At 46.3% G+C, this 17,914-nt stretch overlaps 1 long non-coding RNA gene across 1 annotated transcript; it reads right to left on the minus strand.

The window, feature by feature from the left end:
* Positions 1-12,403: 12,403 nt before the first annotated feature.
* Positions 12,404-17,675, minus strand: LOC146891130 (uncharacterized). The gene is made up of 3 exons (XR_014998107.2): positions 17,484-17,675; positions 13,280-13,437; positions 12,404-12,886 (listed from the first exon to the last, which is right to left on the minus strand). It is a non-coding gene; the product is annotated as an uncharacterized LOC146891130 (long non-coding RNA).
* Positions 17,676-17,914: the final 239 nt, after the last annotated feature.

The following is a 17,914-nucleotide window of genomic DNA, read 5'->3' on the forward strand; positions in this document are numbered from 1 at the left end:
GTCTGTTGTGGAAAACTGTCTGGATACTGACTAACCCACCGAGGTCTTCACAGCTGAAGGGCTTTTGGGAGGTGACAAGAATAGAGAAAGTAGGTCACCGGGCGTCCCGGCTTCTCTCCTCTCTCTCTCTCTCTCTCTCTCTCTCTCTCTCTCTTTCTCTCTCTCTCCTGTCTATGGTGAGGTAAGCCTCATTCCTCTACCACATGCTCCCTGACAAGGTGTCTGCCCAGACGCAAAGGAACCAAGTGACCTTGGTCTGAAACCTTGGAAACCACCAGTCCCAATGCATTTCCTCCTTTGTTGGTCACACCAATGAAAGGCTGACTGATGTCACCTTTTATGATTAGATCTTTGTCATAATTGGTTTACAAATGTCTTCTCTCTTCCTGCAGCTTATCTGTTCATCTTCTCAAACAGCATCTTCTGTAGAGCAGACGTGTTTAATTTTTGATGAGATCTAGCCTGTTAACATTTCCTTTCTGAGGGCCCGGAGAAAGGCCTCAGCAGCTAAGAGTCCTTATTGCTCATGCCGATGACCTGGATATGGCTCTCTGCACCCACAGAGCACCTCACAACCTTTCATAACCCCAGCTGTGTGTCCAGTGGTTCCAGCGTTGTTCTGAAAATGCCAACCTTTCTGCATTCAATTACTTTTTCGTCCTTGTCAAAAATCAGTGGGGCAGCTGGGGGGTGTAACTCAGCTGGCAGAGCACTTGCCCAGCGCACACAGAGCCCTGCTTTCAACCACTAGTATTTCATCAAACCAGGACGGTGGCACACACCTGTAAGCTTAACACCCAGAAGGTGGAGGCAGGAGGATTAACAGTTCAAGGTCTACCTCAGTTACACAGAGAGTGGGAAACCAGTCTGAGCTGCCTGAGACCATGTGAGTAAGTGGCGCACCTACTTTCTCCCTTTGCATTTACCAAGGATACTCCCCCACAGTAATGTGCCACTGTGTATCATCCACATGGATGTGTGGTTGTTGTCTTGATACTTTGTTTATATTTTAACAAATAAAGCTTGCGTGAAGATCGGAGTGCAGAGCTAAGTCACTGAAGGCCAGGGAATGGTGTCATATACCTTTAATCCCAGTACTTGGGAGGCAGAGGCAAGCGAATCTCTGTCAATTCTAGGCTAGCAGGGTCTACAGAATGAGCTTTAAGACAGTTGAGGCAACACAGTGAAACCCTGTCTCATAAAACAAAACAACAAAAAAAGGTAATTATATCATGAGTGTCTGGACTTGGATTAATCACCAGAGCGGGTCTGCTACAAAGCCTGTTTAGCTCCACCTGTTATATACACCTCTGTCACCTTGCCCAACCTTATCAATAAGGAAACTTTCATAGGCTGAAGTTCTTTTACCTTGGACCACCCAGCCCCCAGAACCATGAGCTGAGCAAACCTTTTTTCTTTATACGTTACCAAGCCTGCAGAGTTAGGTTATAGCAGCAGAACACTGACCAAGACAGTGACCAGTTGGAAAGTTGAGGAGGATCCTAACAAAGCCAGCGGCTAGAGCCTGTTGCCACCCACACTCCTACAGCTAGACAGCAAGTCAGGTCTTGAGGAGGACTCTGAGCGAGGCATGTCTGTGTCTGCCCCACGGGGGAGAAAGGGAAGAATGGAGAGCTATTTTAGAGACGTCAGCCAGGGCCGCCTGGCTGAGACACGACGCTCCCACCAAGCCCGCAGCTGCCTTTCCTGAAAGCAGCCCAATTAGCTTCAGCAAATTGGCAGGGGCTTGAGCCTCTTGGGTGATGGACCAACTGCCTTCCTCGGCTGCAGCTGAGGGGCCTTGCCAGGGAACCCACAGACACAGGCCCCCACATGCAGCCTGGAGGTGGATTGATGTAGAGATGTCTTCTGACAGGGATGGAGAGACTCGACATTTCTGGAAGACTCAGACACACAAATCAGAGGCTAAACGTGTACTCAGGCTGTGTTCTGGCAGATACTAGACGGCCCTCCTTCCCTGAGCTGTGCACACAGCAAGTCCCGGGTAGAAGAGCTGAATTATTTGCTCCCCAGAAAGCTCTTGCAATAGACAGCATCCTCCACTGGGGATCTGGGACATCACTTCCTTCAGAAACGCTGTCCTGTGAGTTTGAAAACAATAACGTCATTTCTTTCCTACAAAAGCACTGGCCTCTGAAACCGATCCTTGCAGTTTGTTTAGTTTTCTTTTCAAGTCTGGGTTTTCCTTAGGTAGCCTAAGCAGAGCTGGAATCCATAATCCTCCTGCCTCAGCCTCCCAAGTACTGAGGTATCCAGGCTCTTCCACCGCACCCAGCTGCCGGGCAGCCTTCTTAAGTATCTAGCTTGCCCTGCATTTCCCTGGCTGCTCTGCCCGCCACGATGGACACCTCTCTAATTTTAATGGAAGGTTTATCTGTCTGTCGCATTTTCTTGGCATTCTAAAATTCAGCTAGGATACTCAAAGTAGCCTACAGAAAGATTTTCCTTAAAATTAATAATTTTTTTCCCTGCATCATTTAGCTTCCTTCCATGCAGTTCCAAAGAGATGGATGGCAGGAAGTGGATTCCTAATTTTGCTTCGTCACAGAACAGCCCTGATAAGGGCTGACTCCACTCTTTTGCTTCTTCATCCAGCCTTGACCCCATGAGTGAGGCTCTTGGTGTTAGTCATGGCTGTATATAATGACCCCAGACGTTCAAAAGGTGAGATTCTATACTAGTGTATAACGCGAATAAGATGAGCAAGATGAACAGGAGAGGATAAGGGAGAATTGCTTGCTTTGCTGAGAATTCTTTTAAATTCAAATACAAGTTTTCAATTTAGCATTTTCTCCATGATGCACTTAAGTACTTGGCTTTTTACCATGAGGATTTACAGGTGACCCTCCTCAAAAAGTAGCCACTGAGTGAAATAGACGTAACAGGCCCTAAAATACTTGTTCTGTGTTCAAGGCCATCCTTAGTCAGCAGTGTCTGGGGCAGCTTGGGCTACTCAGACTCCGTCTCCAAAACACATTGTTCTGCAGAACTGTAGATCACACATGGAGTGTGGCTCTGCCTTCCTGTTTTTTCTTACGCGGTAAGTCTCACCTTCTCCAGGGAGGGTACAGTCCCAACCCCGCACCCCCATGTGCGCCTGTACCACCAAACTCTTTGTGTGCTGTGTTTTTCTGCACGTAAACACCCACAAGAAAGCTCAATCAATGAAGTAGGTATGGTAGGAGATTAGCAATAATCACTAATAAAATATAACGATTAACAACGAGCTGTAATGGAGATTGTACGAGCACGGCCCCTCTCATGGTCCCCCTTTTCTCTTCTTGTGATGGTGTGAGATGACACCCTGTCAACAGAAGATCTCTAGTGAGATGAGCGATAGGCAAGCACACACACTGAATACCATGACAGGGGATCAGATAACTGAGTTGGTTACTAAGTGACAAGCAGCAGGTACAGCATGGAAATACTGGACAAAGATTCAGTTCACACTCCAGGGCTGATATCCATACTATCACAGCATGGAAATACTGGACAAAGATTCAGTTCACACTCCAGGGCTGATATCCATACTATCACAGCATGGAAATACTGGACAAAGATTCAGTTCACACTCCGGGGCTGATATCCATACTACTCAGAATGATAACACAATTTAAAACTGACAAATTGTTTGTGTCTGTAGTTTTTCTTTTTCTTTTCTTTTCTTTTCTTTTTCTGTTTTGGAGGCACACACCTTTAATCCTAATAACCAGGAAGCAGAGGCTAGAGGATCTCTGTGAGCTCAAGGCCAGCCTGGTCTACAATGTGAGTTCTCAGCTACACAGTGAGACTCTGTCTCAAGAACAAAAAGAACCGGATGTGGTGCAATACTTACAACCTCAGTGCTCGAGAAGCAGATGCAGGAAGATCACTGAGAGTTCAAGGCCAGCCTGGTCTACACAGCAAGGCCAGCCTGGTCTATGAAACAGGGCCAGCCTGGCCTATGCAGCAAGACAACAAAGACGTGAAACAGCACATGCATCCTTGCCACTCAGGACACTGAGACAGGATTATTTGGGTCCAGGAGTTCAAAGCTTTCCTGGCAATATACAGAGACCAAAAACAAACAAGGAGAAAGAGAATTTTACAAAAGAAGCAACCAGCACAACTCTGCCAGACTTTGTGACACACACTGATGAGGCCTGCACTCAGAAGGCCGAGGAAGGAAGATCAGGAGTTCAAGGCCAGCCTTTGCTACACAGCAAGACCAGGGTTGACCCCAGCTATCTTGAGCTACGTGAGACCCAGTCCTGAAAAAAGCCAGAATAAATAATCAAAGCAAGCTTCTGTTTTTCTGAACTCAACACTGAACCTTTAAGCAATTCAGACTAAATGTGACAAGTGAAGATACCAATTATGTTAGCCTGGACATTTCTTCCCCTGAGGCCATGTGAGAGGACCCAGACCTGAGTTACCTGGGTAGTGAGGGTTTAAAGGGGGATCTGGTCCCCTTGTCCTGACAGCGAGTTCAGGAGTGGGTTCAGTGAATGGAGCCTGCGATTCACGCAGGGCAATGGGGTCTCTCCTCCAGAGGGGTGCAGGCAGACACACTGGGGAAGAGCTATTCACAATTTTTCTCACTGATGAGAGAAGAGCAGGCACTTCTGCCCCTCTGAGCATCATCCATAGGTGGGATCCAGCAGAAGAGACTCAAAGCCATCTTCAATGTGTTGGTTGGTCTCGCTGTCAACTTGACTGTACTGAAAAGCACCTAGGAGTTTCTCATGGTGCACATCTGGTGTGTCTCTGAGAGTGTTTCCAGAAATGGTTAACTGAAAAGAAAAGGCCTACCCTGAATGCCAGAAACATTGTTCAATAGGCAGGGGTCCTTCTACTGCAATGGGCAGAGAGGTCCTGCCCTCCTGCAGGGAGTTAGGCATCTTTAAGTAACGAACTCCAAATGAACTGTCCCCTGGCATACTAAATAGTTCCATTGTTCTTCCAGAGATCCTTTATCCAGGACTGTCCTTAAGATCTTTTACCTCTTCAGCCAGAAACACAAGAAAACTTAATCTTTCTAAGTCTCACCGGGCAAAGTTGGTCAACCTGGATCCATTTTCTTGGGCACAACACCTTCATTATCCCTACTTCCCGCAAGGGACTTTAATGAACTAACTTTGCTCTCAGGCATAAACCTTGCCTCACCTTCCTCGTGGCTCTCTCTGGCCTTTCGAACCCTTTGTTTGAAGGTCGATCTTGTGTGTTTGCTCCCCCACCCTTTCTCCATTCCTCCGCCTTAACTGCAAACACCAATTCCAGTCAAATTTCTCAGCAGTTCATTCGGTGCACACTGCAGGACCTCGTTATTTTGTTTCGAGTACACACACCATTCTTAGAGAACTGTAGGCAAGTCTGTACACAGGCCAGCATGCGTGATCATCTGGGGTTGTCGCAGGCGTGCCTCCAGTGTTGGCTTACCCTTCTGGATAGTACAGAGATCCTAAATCCCCAGATGTTTTGAGTCTATCTGACTAGCAAGCACTCTTGTGCCTGTACTCCTTGGGGAGCTGCTTCCTGCTCCGAGCTTTGTCTCTGTCCTGGCAGTGGGGACCTGCTGTGGGACCGTGTCTGTAGTTTCTCATTTGACCACAGACAACCGGAACAATAAAAAGTGAAGCGTGTATCGGTGTGAACTAGAGCTAGTATGTGTGTCTTGAAATACCTTAAAAAGACCGAGAAATCATCGAGGTCTAACTTAACTGACCCTGAGACTAAGGCACGTGCGTCCTAAGGACCTATTATTTTATGCTACACAAGTGATAATGATAAAAAGCTTTTTACCAAAGAGAAGAGTTAGCACAGCTTCTGAGTATCTTAGTTATGGAAAGAAATACTGAAAGAATGGTGCTGGAGAGATGGCTTAGAGGTTAAGAGCATTGCCTGCTCTCCCAAAGGTCCTGAGTTCAATTCCCAGCAACCACAGGGTGGTTCACAACCATCGTAATGAGATCTGGTGTCCTCTTCTGGCCTTCAGGCATACACACAGACAGAATATTGTATACATAATAAATAAATATTTAAAAAAAAAGAAATACTGAGATGGTTGCGGTGGTTTGAGAGAAAAAGGGCCCCAAAGGGAGTCACACTAATAGGAGGTGTGGCCTTGCTGGAGGAAGTGTGTCACTGTGGAGGTGGGCTTTGAAGTCTCTTTTGCTCAAACTTCCCAGTGTGACAGTCAGTTAACTTCCCGTTGCCAGCAAGATGTAGCAGTCTCAGCTCCAGCACCATGTCTGCCTGCACGCTGCCATGCTCCCTGCCAGGATGATAATGGCTGAACCTCTGAAACTGTAAGACAGCCACCCCAATTAAATGTTTTCTTTATAAGAGTTGCTGTAGCCATTTCACAGCAATGAAAACCCTAACTGAGACAATGGTGAAGCAAGCGTTACTGCCAAAACTGGTTGTGTTTTCCTTTCTGTTTATCTGAAGTGGTTATTGTTTTTACATAATTCAAAGCTAAAAGATAAAATAGAATATATAATGTAGTGAAAGACCTCTCTCCCTAGAAATGGAGTCACATAAAAAATGTCAACTGATCTTAAACGAGGCGTGAAACCTCTATGAAGCCCAGGGGCTTGGGCTCAAGACGGTGGTGGTGGTGTGAGCATGGTGGGTATTTCGGGGGTGAAATGTGTGTTGTGGGTGTCTCCTGGGGCTGCCCATGCCCCGTGGTGCCTGTTCCAGCAGGGCTTAGCTCGCCTGTCGAAGGCCCTCACCTATTTTGTGGCACAGCCTGGCATGGAGTGAGCTTGCTCAATGTTTTCCTGAAGTCACAATGTGGAGAGCACAAGAGACCTGAGTTTGTCACCTACGGGGGTCTCCACATCAGGCCCAAGACCTTTCCCAGGGGAGATGGAGATGGTAACTACACCCTCTTCCAACCTCTTTAGACCGGCTGTGAAGATGAGTGAAATGAACCTGGACCTTGGCCCGGGCAGCGCTGCTTGGCGCTGTCACCCAATGTGTAGACCAGAGAAGCATAGGTGTCCTTGAGTTCAGCTCTTCTTGAGTCACACGGTGGCTGTTATATGAATCCTCCACCTCTTTGCTTGTGGGAGAAGATGGCTTCACTAAATAAACTACAAAAATAAAAAGACAGAAAAGAAAGGCGTATGAAGAAAGACAGTCTTTTCAACAGAGGGCATTTTAAACAACTCAGCGCCCTTGTGCGAAAAAGAGAAAAGAACGTAGACCATACAGGCTTTCCACGTCTTGTCAGAGTAGGCTCAGAGCAGATTACAGATCAACATATAAAATACAAAACCATGAAACTCATAGAAGAGAACATGGAACACAATTTAAAGGTTTGGGGGCCCGGCAATGGCTTTTTAGATGCAAGATCAAAGGCACAATCCACGAAGGAAGGATTGATAAATCAGAAGGTCACTAAAATGAACATGTGTGCTCCATGAAAGGAACAACGCTGTTAGCAGGATGAGGAGATCAGTCACAGACTAGAAGATAATTGAGAAACAACAACAAATCATACTCAATAAAGGACCATTCTCCAAAATGTAACACTTCAAACTCAGGAGTAAGAAAATGGACTGATCTAAATGTGCACTAAAAGTCTTAGAGTTTTCTCCCTTTAGTCGGAGACTTGTGAGGCCAGTTGGCCTTGAACTCCCTTGTAGCTGAGGATGACCTTGAACTTCTGATTGCTCCAGGGACTGGAACCACCAACACCTCCTGAGTGCTGTAACTACAGGTACTCGTCAATCAAACCCGGGGCTTCATGAAGGCTAGGCAAATATTCTACCAGCTGAGTGCTGTCCCCGACCCCATAACACACTGTTGTGGAATATTTGTGTATGAGGTGGAACGTTTGTTTAATGATGCCAAGATGTGTTGCATTCCTTTAGGTTGCATTTGTTTAACACTGTAAAGCTGTGGTACTTTGCCTGCCTATACCATACCTCATTAGATTAATAAAGAGCTGAACAGCCACTAGCTATGTAGGAGAGAGAAATGGGTGGGGCTGCCAGGCAGAGAGAATAAATAAGAGGAGAAACCTAGGCTGGAAGGAAGGAAATGGGAGGAATGGGGAAAGGAGGAGAGGACAATGTCTGGGGCTAGTAACCCAGCCACACAGCCACCCTGACACCCAGCCACCCAGTCACCCTGACACCCAGTCACCCAGCCACCCTGACACCCAGTCACCTAGTCGTCAGCCAGTCACCCTGACACCCAGCCACCCAGCCACCCTGACACCCAGTCACCTAGTCGTCAGCCAGTCACCCTGACACCCAGCCACCCAGCCACCCAGTCAGCCAGTCACCCTGACACCCAGCCACCCAGTCAGCCAGTCACCCTGACACCCAGTCACCCAGCCACCCAGTCAGCCAGTCACCCTGACACCTAGTTACCCAGCCAGACACCCAGTCACCCTGACACCCAGCCACCCAGCCATCCAGCCACCCAGTCACACACCCAGTCACAGAGTAAGATGGAAAGAAATATATAGAGAATAAAGAAAGGTAAAAAGCCCAGAGTCAAAATGTAGTTAAAAAGAAATGGAATAATTTAGGTTAGAAAAGCTGGCTAGAAGAAAGCCAAGCTAAGCCTGGGCATTCGGAAGTAAAGTATGTCTCTTTGGTTTATTTGGGAGCTGGATGGCAGGCCCCCCAAATTTAAAACAAAACAAAACAAAAAACAACAAAAACCCCAACTGCAATGATATTTCTTCAAAGAAGAGATATGCACAGCAAATGAGCGGAAGAAGAGATACCCAATACAGCTGGGAGAGAGAGTTAGCTCAGTAGAGAACTTACCCAGCTTACAGGAAGTCATGAGTTCAGGTCCCAGCAAAGGTGAGGGGGAGCAGAGAGAGATATCAAAGTATTATCTTATATATAGGTGTACTTTGCATAACCAAGTACATGTTTTTAAAAAATCTATTTACTGCTTGGATTTTTGATAAAATATTTTATAAGCTTTATAAAGTTTTGTACCAGCTTTGGACCCAGCCAGAGCCCCTCTAATTGCTCTTCAAATGAAGAGATCAAAACCATGGTCGTAAACAGGGTGATTTTGATCTCTATCAGACACGTGACTCTGTCTGGAAGCAATTTGCCATATAACAGCTTTACTAGAGGGGGAGGAGCTGCTCCTGGCATCCGAGGAATGGGGGTGGGGTAGAGGTGAGGGGTGAGGGGTGAGGAGGGTGTCAAGTGGGGGTGTGGGAGATGGGGTGCTTACCATTCTTTGGCAGTAAATGAGACTGTCCTTAAACGAATGATTCTGTGCCAACGGACAATGCATCGTGGTTGAGAGCCCTGCTTGACCCTTAGCCTTAGCCGGAACCTAAGGGACAGAACTGAAGTCTGTGGCCCATTTCTTCAAGCAAGCTAACACCAAGGATGTGAAGGCTGTATTTTACGTTAATCTTAAGCTAATAGACTCATTTCCTCGCCTACCTGTTTACCAAGTATTTACCCGATGTTAATATTTTTAAAATGTGACTGTGTGTGAATAGTCAAGCACCCACTGGCTCAAGACCACAGCCAACACGAATTTTCTTCCTAGTTTCTGTGGGTCAGGGTTTAGGGAGCAGTTCAGCCGGTTGGTTCTGGGTGGGGTGGGGCTCTGGGTCCCAGGTAGGGCCTCACACAGCAGAGGAGCAGTGTCTGGGTAAATGACCTCTCATCTTACATGAGGCTCCCTTCTAAGGCTGCTTTTCTCACAGCAGTTGATCCACAAGAAAGCAAGGCAAAACCTGACCTTTTTTTTTTTTAAAAAAAAAAAATATGTGTATGAGGGTTTTGCTTGTGTAGGAGGAGGCCACTTGTTGGTTCCTGGCCACCCGGCTAGCTTAGATCTGAAATAATCACACAGAAACTGTATTAATTAAATCACTGCTTGGCCCATTAACTCTAGCTGCTTCTTCTTCTTCTTCTTCTTCTTCTTCTTCTTCTTCTTCTTCTTCTTCTTCTTCTCTTTCTTTCTTTCTTTTTTGGTTTTTTTGAGACAAGGTTTCTCTGTAGTTTTAGTGCCTGTCCTAGAACTAGCTTTTGTAGACCAGGCTGGCCTTGAACCCACAGAGATCTACCTGCCTCTGCCTCCCAAGTGCTTGGATTAAAGGTGTGTGCCACCACCGCCCGGCTAGCTGTAGCTTCTTATTGGCTAGTTCTTACATATTAATTTAACCCACTTCTATTAATCTGTATACGGCCACGTGGCTGTGGCTTACTGGGTAAAGTTCCTAGCATCTATCTCTGGAAGCTCCATGGCTTCTCTCTGACTCCGCTTTCCTCCTCCCATGCTATAGCCCAATCCAGTTCTTTATTCATTAATCAATAAAAGCAACACATAGACAGAAGGACCTCCCACACCATGCTTGGATGGATGGATGTGTATAATGTGGGTGCCTGGTGCTTGGGGAGGTCAGAAGAGGGCATCAGATCCATTGGGGCTGGAGTTACTGACTGATGTGAGCCACCTTGTAGGTTGTGGGAATCAAACCCTGGTCCTTGGCAAGAACAAGTCCTCTTAATTGCTGAGCCCTCTCCAGCCCCTGAGCCTGATATTTTAATCACTGTGTCTTGGATGTCGCCCCCTGCAGTATTTCACTGGCTTCCTGGAACACCATAGCATGTAAGACAGGTAAAGAATAAGAAGCTGAAGAATCACGGGGAATTCTTGCGACCTGGCTACCACACTGCCCCAGCGCGTCCAGACACTGTTCTCGGAGACTGACAGGATTCCCTAGTGAACCCTGTGATAAATAAGGACTCAGATCTCCTAGGCCCTTTCCTAATGAAGAACAGTTGAGCAATAGCTGAACTGGCATATGAACAAGGTAAGCTCTAGAAAGCGAAGCCTTAGCAAGTGACAGAGTGGAGAGGTATTCTAACTTAGATGACAGAAAGGAACTGCTTGGGACTAAACAGTGACAGACTGGTCCAGACAGACAGAAAGACCTTCAGGTCCCAATCATCATTAGTCATTGGGAAAGCCTTGGCTTACGTACAAGGGCCAAGTATGCACAGCCATCAAAGGAATGTGTTTCCTTTTACAACCAAAGCATAGCCCTGCCGCTTTGAGACAGGAAGTAGCCCAGAGCTCTGTTGTGAATACAAAATAATGCAAACACTTTAAAAAAATCTGTTCATTAGAGTCTAGTAAAAATTGAATGTGGGTCTTGTTTACAAGCGAGGAATTCCCCCAGTAAGGAAAGACATACATGGGTAAATCTACCTGAGACATTTAACAAATATTCCTAACAATTTCAAGCTGGAAAACACCCAAATGTCAACAACTAGGAATAGATAAGCCATTCATCCTGTGGGATACTATGTAGCAACAAAGAAGAGAACAAACTTCTTTTATATGTAGCAACTTGACACTGTGCGAGAGGGTCTCATCCAGATGAATACCTGTTGTGAGGTCCGGCATTGTCAAAGGTGAAGGGTAGACAAGACGGACTGACGTGAAGAAGTCAGCAGTGGTTTTCTGGGGTGGGGGTGTGTGTGTTTGGATTTAAGAAGACTTGGGTGTTGTGAAAACCAAAGTTACATTTTAAATTTTAATTACTATGCCTTAGAGAGCCAGGAAACAAAAATGCCTCTGCTTTGCAAGGCCCTTGTCCAAGGACAGACAGTTTCTGAAATGCTGGAGGCTGTTGTTTATGGGAGATAACAAACCGTTTGTTTTTAGGTCCCTAAACAAGTCTGTTTGACCCGTCTGCACCGTGGGATGTGCTTGATCACACATGGGCAGAGGTTCTGAGGCAGGAAATAGGTCAGGATGTATGCTTTCCCCTGATGGGAAATGTAAATGCAATAAATTGTGAGTTTTCCTTTGGAGGGGGTGTTTTCAGTTTTGTTTTTCTAGTCAGTTTCTCTGTGTAGCTTTGGAACCTGACCCTGGTATTCGCCCTATAGACCAGGCTCGCCTTGATCATACAGAGATCCACCTGCCTCTGCCTCCTGAATGCTGGGATTAAAGGCCTGTGCCACCACCTTCTGGCAGGATTTGCTTCTTAAACCCTTGCCGTACTTGATTTGGGGTCATTTCCAGGGAAGCTAGAAGCTAGTTCTGGCCAGAGCCCATCCACTTGGCCAGTTTAAAGCTTATTTCGAATTTGGCTTTAAACTGTGGTAGTAGTTTTAGTCTCAATCAATGGGATTAATGGTGTGTTTTGATAAGGAGACTTTCTGAGGAATTAAAACTGTTTGGTATCTCAGGCTGTGGCTACAGCTCAGTGGTAGACCCTTGCCTACTATGTTGAGATCCTGAGTAGGATCCGCAACATTGCATAAGGGGGAAAATCCATATTCTGATCTGGGTACTTATGGCTGTATCCAGGGGTATACTTTTCCAATCTCAAGTAGTAACTTCACACATAATTAAGTTTTAAAAATTAGTTCATCATCTATCTGTCTATGGATTTTATTTATTTGTTTATTTATTTATTTTGTGTGCATGTGTATGCGCACGCGCGCACGCACGCATGCACAAATGTGCCATGGTGCAGATGTGGCAGTCCGAGGACAGGCAGCCGGAGTCAACGTTCTCTTCTCTCAAAGGTTCAGAGCACTGAACTCAGGCGCCAGGCTTGGCAGCAGACTCCTTTACCTGCAGGTCATCTTTCAGGCCCAGCATATGTAATTCTTTACAGGGACAGCAGCACCAGTTCCAGGCTTGCCCATGGTAACATCAGTTGTAAGAACACAGGCCACGTGATGAGAATTCTGAGTGTTTGTGAGAAAACTGCAAGCAAACAAGAGTCTTGTGATCTCATTCACTCAGAACATGAACTTGTTCTTGGAATGTGTTTTCATGGCTCTCCCAGGCGCAGCAGATAGGAGTGAGTTTACTTCAGAGTATTCATTATAACTGGCTGTTGCTGTTTGTTTATATGCCTCTGTGGAAAAACATGTTTTTGTCATGTGTACCTTGCCTGTCACCTGTAGCTTGCCTGCTACACGTGACTTACCCTTGTGAGTGTACACATTATTCACGTGACTCCTCTTAACCCTCTGAGTACAGATTGCCTGATGTTCTGAATAAAGTTGGCTATTGCAGGAGATTTTGGTCTGCCTCACTTATCAGCGTCACTCAACCAGGTCCCACCCTCACTAGAGGAGTGCACAGAGACGCAAATAAAAGTCCCCCAAACTCTGCTAGAGCCCCAGGATTAGTCTCAGGAGTTCCAGACTTTGTCTAGGATTCAAGTTGGCCTAACATGAAAATTGAAGACCAGGATGCACCCGTGGACTCGGGAACCCATTCCCTCCCTCCATCTGTCCTCATATACCTTCACTCGGGCCCCAGGGAGCCCTCTCCTGCTCAGCAGATCCTGCCACTGTTTGGCGGAACAGCGACTTGTCTCTTTCTGTTTGGCTATGTGTCTTTTTGTTCTTTTCCTCTCCCATAGAGAAAAGGTGTTCATTTCATATACTTAAAAATATATTCCTGTGGCAAAGAAGAAAGAGATACATTAAGTAGATGGCTTGGGCAGCTCGTAAAATGGTCTAAGTGTTTCTGCTAAGAGCTTTTTCTGCAGCAATGGAGGGGGAGCCAGCGATGATGTCATCCAGGCCACTACATTTCGTGGAAGGAAATGGCAGGACTCATAGTGGAAGAGAAGAGTGTGGACATGGTCTCTCGTTCCAAGTCCCTACAAGGCAGGGGGCAGCTGGGAGTCGGGGGTAGTTTTATTGGCTTCTAATTTGTGTTAAATTCAGTACTACTTCACGCAAGAATAAAAGGGTTAGGGGAAACAGATGTGATAACTACACGCACACTGAGCCCTATAACGGTGCACGGTCCCTGTCCTTAGCTATTGGGAAGGACAGAAGCACAAGTTCTGAGGACTGACTTGGTAAGAGTTATTTTACTTTCCTAGACTGAGAGACTGAGCAGTGTTAACATTGCCTTGTGCTCTGGTTTCAACTTTTGGGCATCCACAGAGGTCTGTGTTATCATCTTGTGAGGAGGCAGGGCTCAGAGAAGGAAGGTCACATGTTCAAGGTCATCCAGCAGAGCTAGAGAGGAGATTCAGATCCCACACTGAATCAGGCTTTTCTTTTGGGCCACCAACCAGCTCCGAAGCCATGACACAGAGACTTACTATTCATTTTGAATGCATGGCCTCGCTTAGGCACTTTTCTGGCTAACTCTTTTAATGTAACCTGTTTCTCTTTCTCTACCTTTTGCCTCGGGACTTATTACCTTTCTTACTCCTATAGCTCTTACTCTCACCGCTTCTCTGAATCCTGGCAGTGGCTGCCTGGCTTCTTGCCCTGGGCGTGTCCCTCATTCTCTTCTCCTTTTCTCGTTCTTCTTTTCCAGCCTCGATTCTGCTATTTGTTCTTTGCCTGACAGCCCTGCCTAGCCTTTCTCCTGCTAGCTATTGGCCAGTTAGCTCTTTATTAGACTAATCAGGTGCCTTAGGCAGGCAGGCAAGGCGAAATAGATGCAACATATCCTTAAACACATGTCGTTACATTGTTAACAAATACAGCATAAACAAAAGTAACTCCTTTACACAGTTAAAGTAATATTCTGCAGCTCAAATAAACATAACACACCTTTGCCTACTTAAGAAAATATTCTGCAACACCACACCCACACTAAACCCTTAAACCTTTCTTGCCCACCTCTAGTGTCTAGACTGAGGCTTCCTTTTTTTTATTCTGAAGTACCTTGCATCTCCTTCCCTCCAAAATGAAAAGTCAGAACTCCCAGATCAACTCCCAAAGCAACAAGCAATATGGCAAGATGCAAGATTTTATTTCTGTTTTTTGTTTTGAGTTTGTGTTATACTTTGTTTATAGCATGTATGTGTGTGAGTACACATGGTTGTGGACAGCACACGTGTGGAGGCCAGAGGACAGTTTCTGGCAGTGGTTGTCTCCTGCCCCGGTGAGGGTCACAAACATCAAACTGAAGTCAACAGTCTTGGCTACAAATGCCTTTACCCACTTTATCCATGGCCCTGCACTTTGTTGAGAAAAGGTCTGATTGGCCTGGGATTACTGTGTGATCTGTTCAAGGTTGGTCTAGAACTCACAGAAATCCTTTAACCTCAACCTCCAGAGTGCTGAGATTATAAGTGTGTGCCACTGTGTCTTAACTTGAAAGCTTTAGAGATGGAGAATATCAACTTTCTCCTTCTCAGCCAGTCTCCCATTTAGCAGCAGCTGACCCTGCCTTTTCTGAGTTCCTTTTATTTTGTCTGCTTCAATCCAAACCTTCCATCTCTGAAGTAGATTTTTACCCCCTCCCCATATACTATGACCCAGGAGAGGGTTTCTGTAATTTTATTGCACACCCAGCTCAGTGCTTGAGAACTCGCTGTGCCCCACAGTATGAGAATACTAGGGATTAAGCAGTAGTTAAAACAGAAAAAGAGCCAGATGGTGGTGGTGCACACCTTTAATCCCAGCACTCCGAAGGCAGAAGCAGGTGGATTTCCAAGTTCAAGGCCAGCCTGGTCAAGAGAGCTTCAGGAAAGCCAGGGCTACACAGAGAAACCCTGAAAAAACAAAAACAAAGAAAGAAGAAAAATTAAAAAGGAAAGAAAAGAAAGAAAGAAGAAAAAAGTCTCCTTTGTAAGCTTGCATGCAAGCAGGTAGGTGTGGTGGTGGTGGTGGTGTATGTTTGTGTGTGTGTGTGTGTGTGTATGTGTGTATATGTATACATTGGTGATTAAATCAATGGTTGGAATATAGAGCATATCAGAGGTGACGAGTGACATAAAGGAAAAAATAGCAAGGAAGGCGGTCAAAGGTGGTGGAGGGTGTGCCATTGAGAGCTTTGTTTTGTTTCTGCTGTCCACTGGCTCCTGTGTCTTCTCCAGGACCACCCCTAAGCCTGTAAGTGGTTTCCTCAACTCACCACCTGCCAGACCGCCAGTCCCTCCCCTGTGCAGCTCAGAGAATCTGTTGGTTGAACACGGATCACTGTCTTAGAGTTCATTGGTGTAGAAATAGTTTGCTTTTCAAAAGAAGTGTTCTTTGTACTGCTAAATAGCCCTTCCAAGGAGGAAGTGAGTGTTTATTCTCAGGGCGGGTTCTGTGCTCTCTATGGTCTTATGGGAACCTGGTGCAAACTGGCAGTTTTGAGTGGCATGTCTGCGCGAGTCCATAGTGAGCAAAACATAGATCAACTCTGTCAGCAATGGTGAGAAATAATGCCCATGTCAGAAAAGGCGACAGTGGAAGCAATGGGAAAGAAGAGGAAGAAACGACGGAGAAAGACAGAAATGGCGCAAACTGGCAGCTTAAAAACTGGAGTGAGGCTAGGACACTAGTCTAGACCTGTGGTGAGACAAGGCTTCAGGAGCTGGAGGAGGACTATGGAATGAGGAGGACCACAGGACAGACAGGACTATGGGAACACGGAGGACCCAGAACAGGGAGGATGCAGTACTGAGGCTAAGTAGGGGAATCCTTGTAGGTAATAGCTCTGAAAGTCAGGGAGCACTTAGGGCTCCTCCAAGTAGCACATCTGTCCTCATTCATCTCCACAGACCTTCCCAGAAGAGGACGCACCCCTGCGAGAGCCCATGGGAGACAAACGTAGGGTCTCACACAGGCAAGGCAAGTGGCAGTCTCTTCCACTCACCTAGATCCCAGCCAGACACGCCCTTTCTCTCCGTTCTCTTTTGGAATAGGGCCCAGCTGGATTGCTTCGGAAGCTTCCAGCTCCCCATGCAGCCCAGGCAGCCCTTGATCTTCTAATCCTCCTGTCTCATTCTCCTGAGTAGATGGTGCATGCACAGGTGTGTGCCACCAAACTAGGCTCTTTTTGCTTTTTATTTTTGTAGTGCTGAGGAGTGAACCTTGAGGGCCCCCTGAATGCAGGCATGTGCTCTCCCCCTGAGCTGTTTGTTTAGGACAGGGTCCTCCTGGTCCAGTCTCTGGAATCTAAAATTACATCACCACAGCTATAGAGACCTTTTATGTGACAGAAGTGTCCAGACACTACCTTGGGTTCATGGTAGTAGTTTCCAAACAGGTCCCTGCTTGCTGAAGTTAGCAGCAGACCAGACAAGAGAAAGGCAAATTTTTGATAGGTTTCCAACTTCGCTCATCTTCACACACAAATATTCCTCCAAAGCTCAGAGTAGAAAGCCAAGGACAAGGGCTCGTTCTGGAGAGCACTTTGTGTGATCACCTGAGTTTGTTCAGTGTCTCGCTGAGAAGGGTCAAAGGTCCTTGTCTATCTCTGGATGGCGGCTCCAAGAACACCTGCTCTTTGATTCTTAGAAAAGGTGAAAAGATAGCAAATGGTTGTGAGGCAACTGAGTGGCAAGTGGCAGCCAGATCGAGGAACTGAGGCGACTGTGGGCACTGACAACGACAAGACCTGAATGTCCACTCCCTCACCCCACTGTCCCTCATCCCTGTGCACTTAACCTTCTCTCGTGAAGACTCCAGTTAAGTCCGAGGTTCTGAAGATCTTGTACATCTTAGGGCCACCTACGAGCACGGCCTGGGAGAGTCTGGACTCACCTGCCACTGTCAGTCGTGACTTTATTCCGGTAGAGCAGTGTTTGGTTTCTTGAATTCTCACAAACACTTCAGGAGGGAACAGAGACACAGATCAGGAAATGACTTAGCCCTGGGTGCTGCCAGCCATGGCCGGAGTCGGAAGTTCACCTTGCTTCGGATGTTTGGCTTGGACTTCTCCTCTCGACACCTGCCTGTCAGGTGGCACTCACGGAGGGGAGCCGTGACTGCAGAGCTCAGAGAGGCCTGGGGACACGGTGTAGTGATATTTAGTGGCTTTTTCCATTTTTCTCTCATGATGCAGTCCCCCAATTAAAAAAAAAATTGTTTTGTGTTGGTATGTTTTTAAAATGATAAATATAAATAATTTTAAAGAAGATATTTATAAAGTGTTTCAGCTTTGATACCAACAAAATAAAAACCACTGTAATGTG

This window comes from Myodes glareolus, chromosome 19 (assembly GCF_982192425.1).
Source record: "Myodes glareolus chromosome 19, mMyoGla1.1, whole genome shotgun sequence".
Classification (NCBI taxonomy): domain Eukaryota; kingdom Metazoa; phylum Chordata; class Mammalia; order Rodentia; family Cricetidae; genus Myodes; species Myodes glareolus.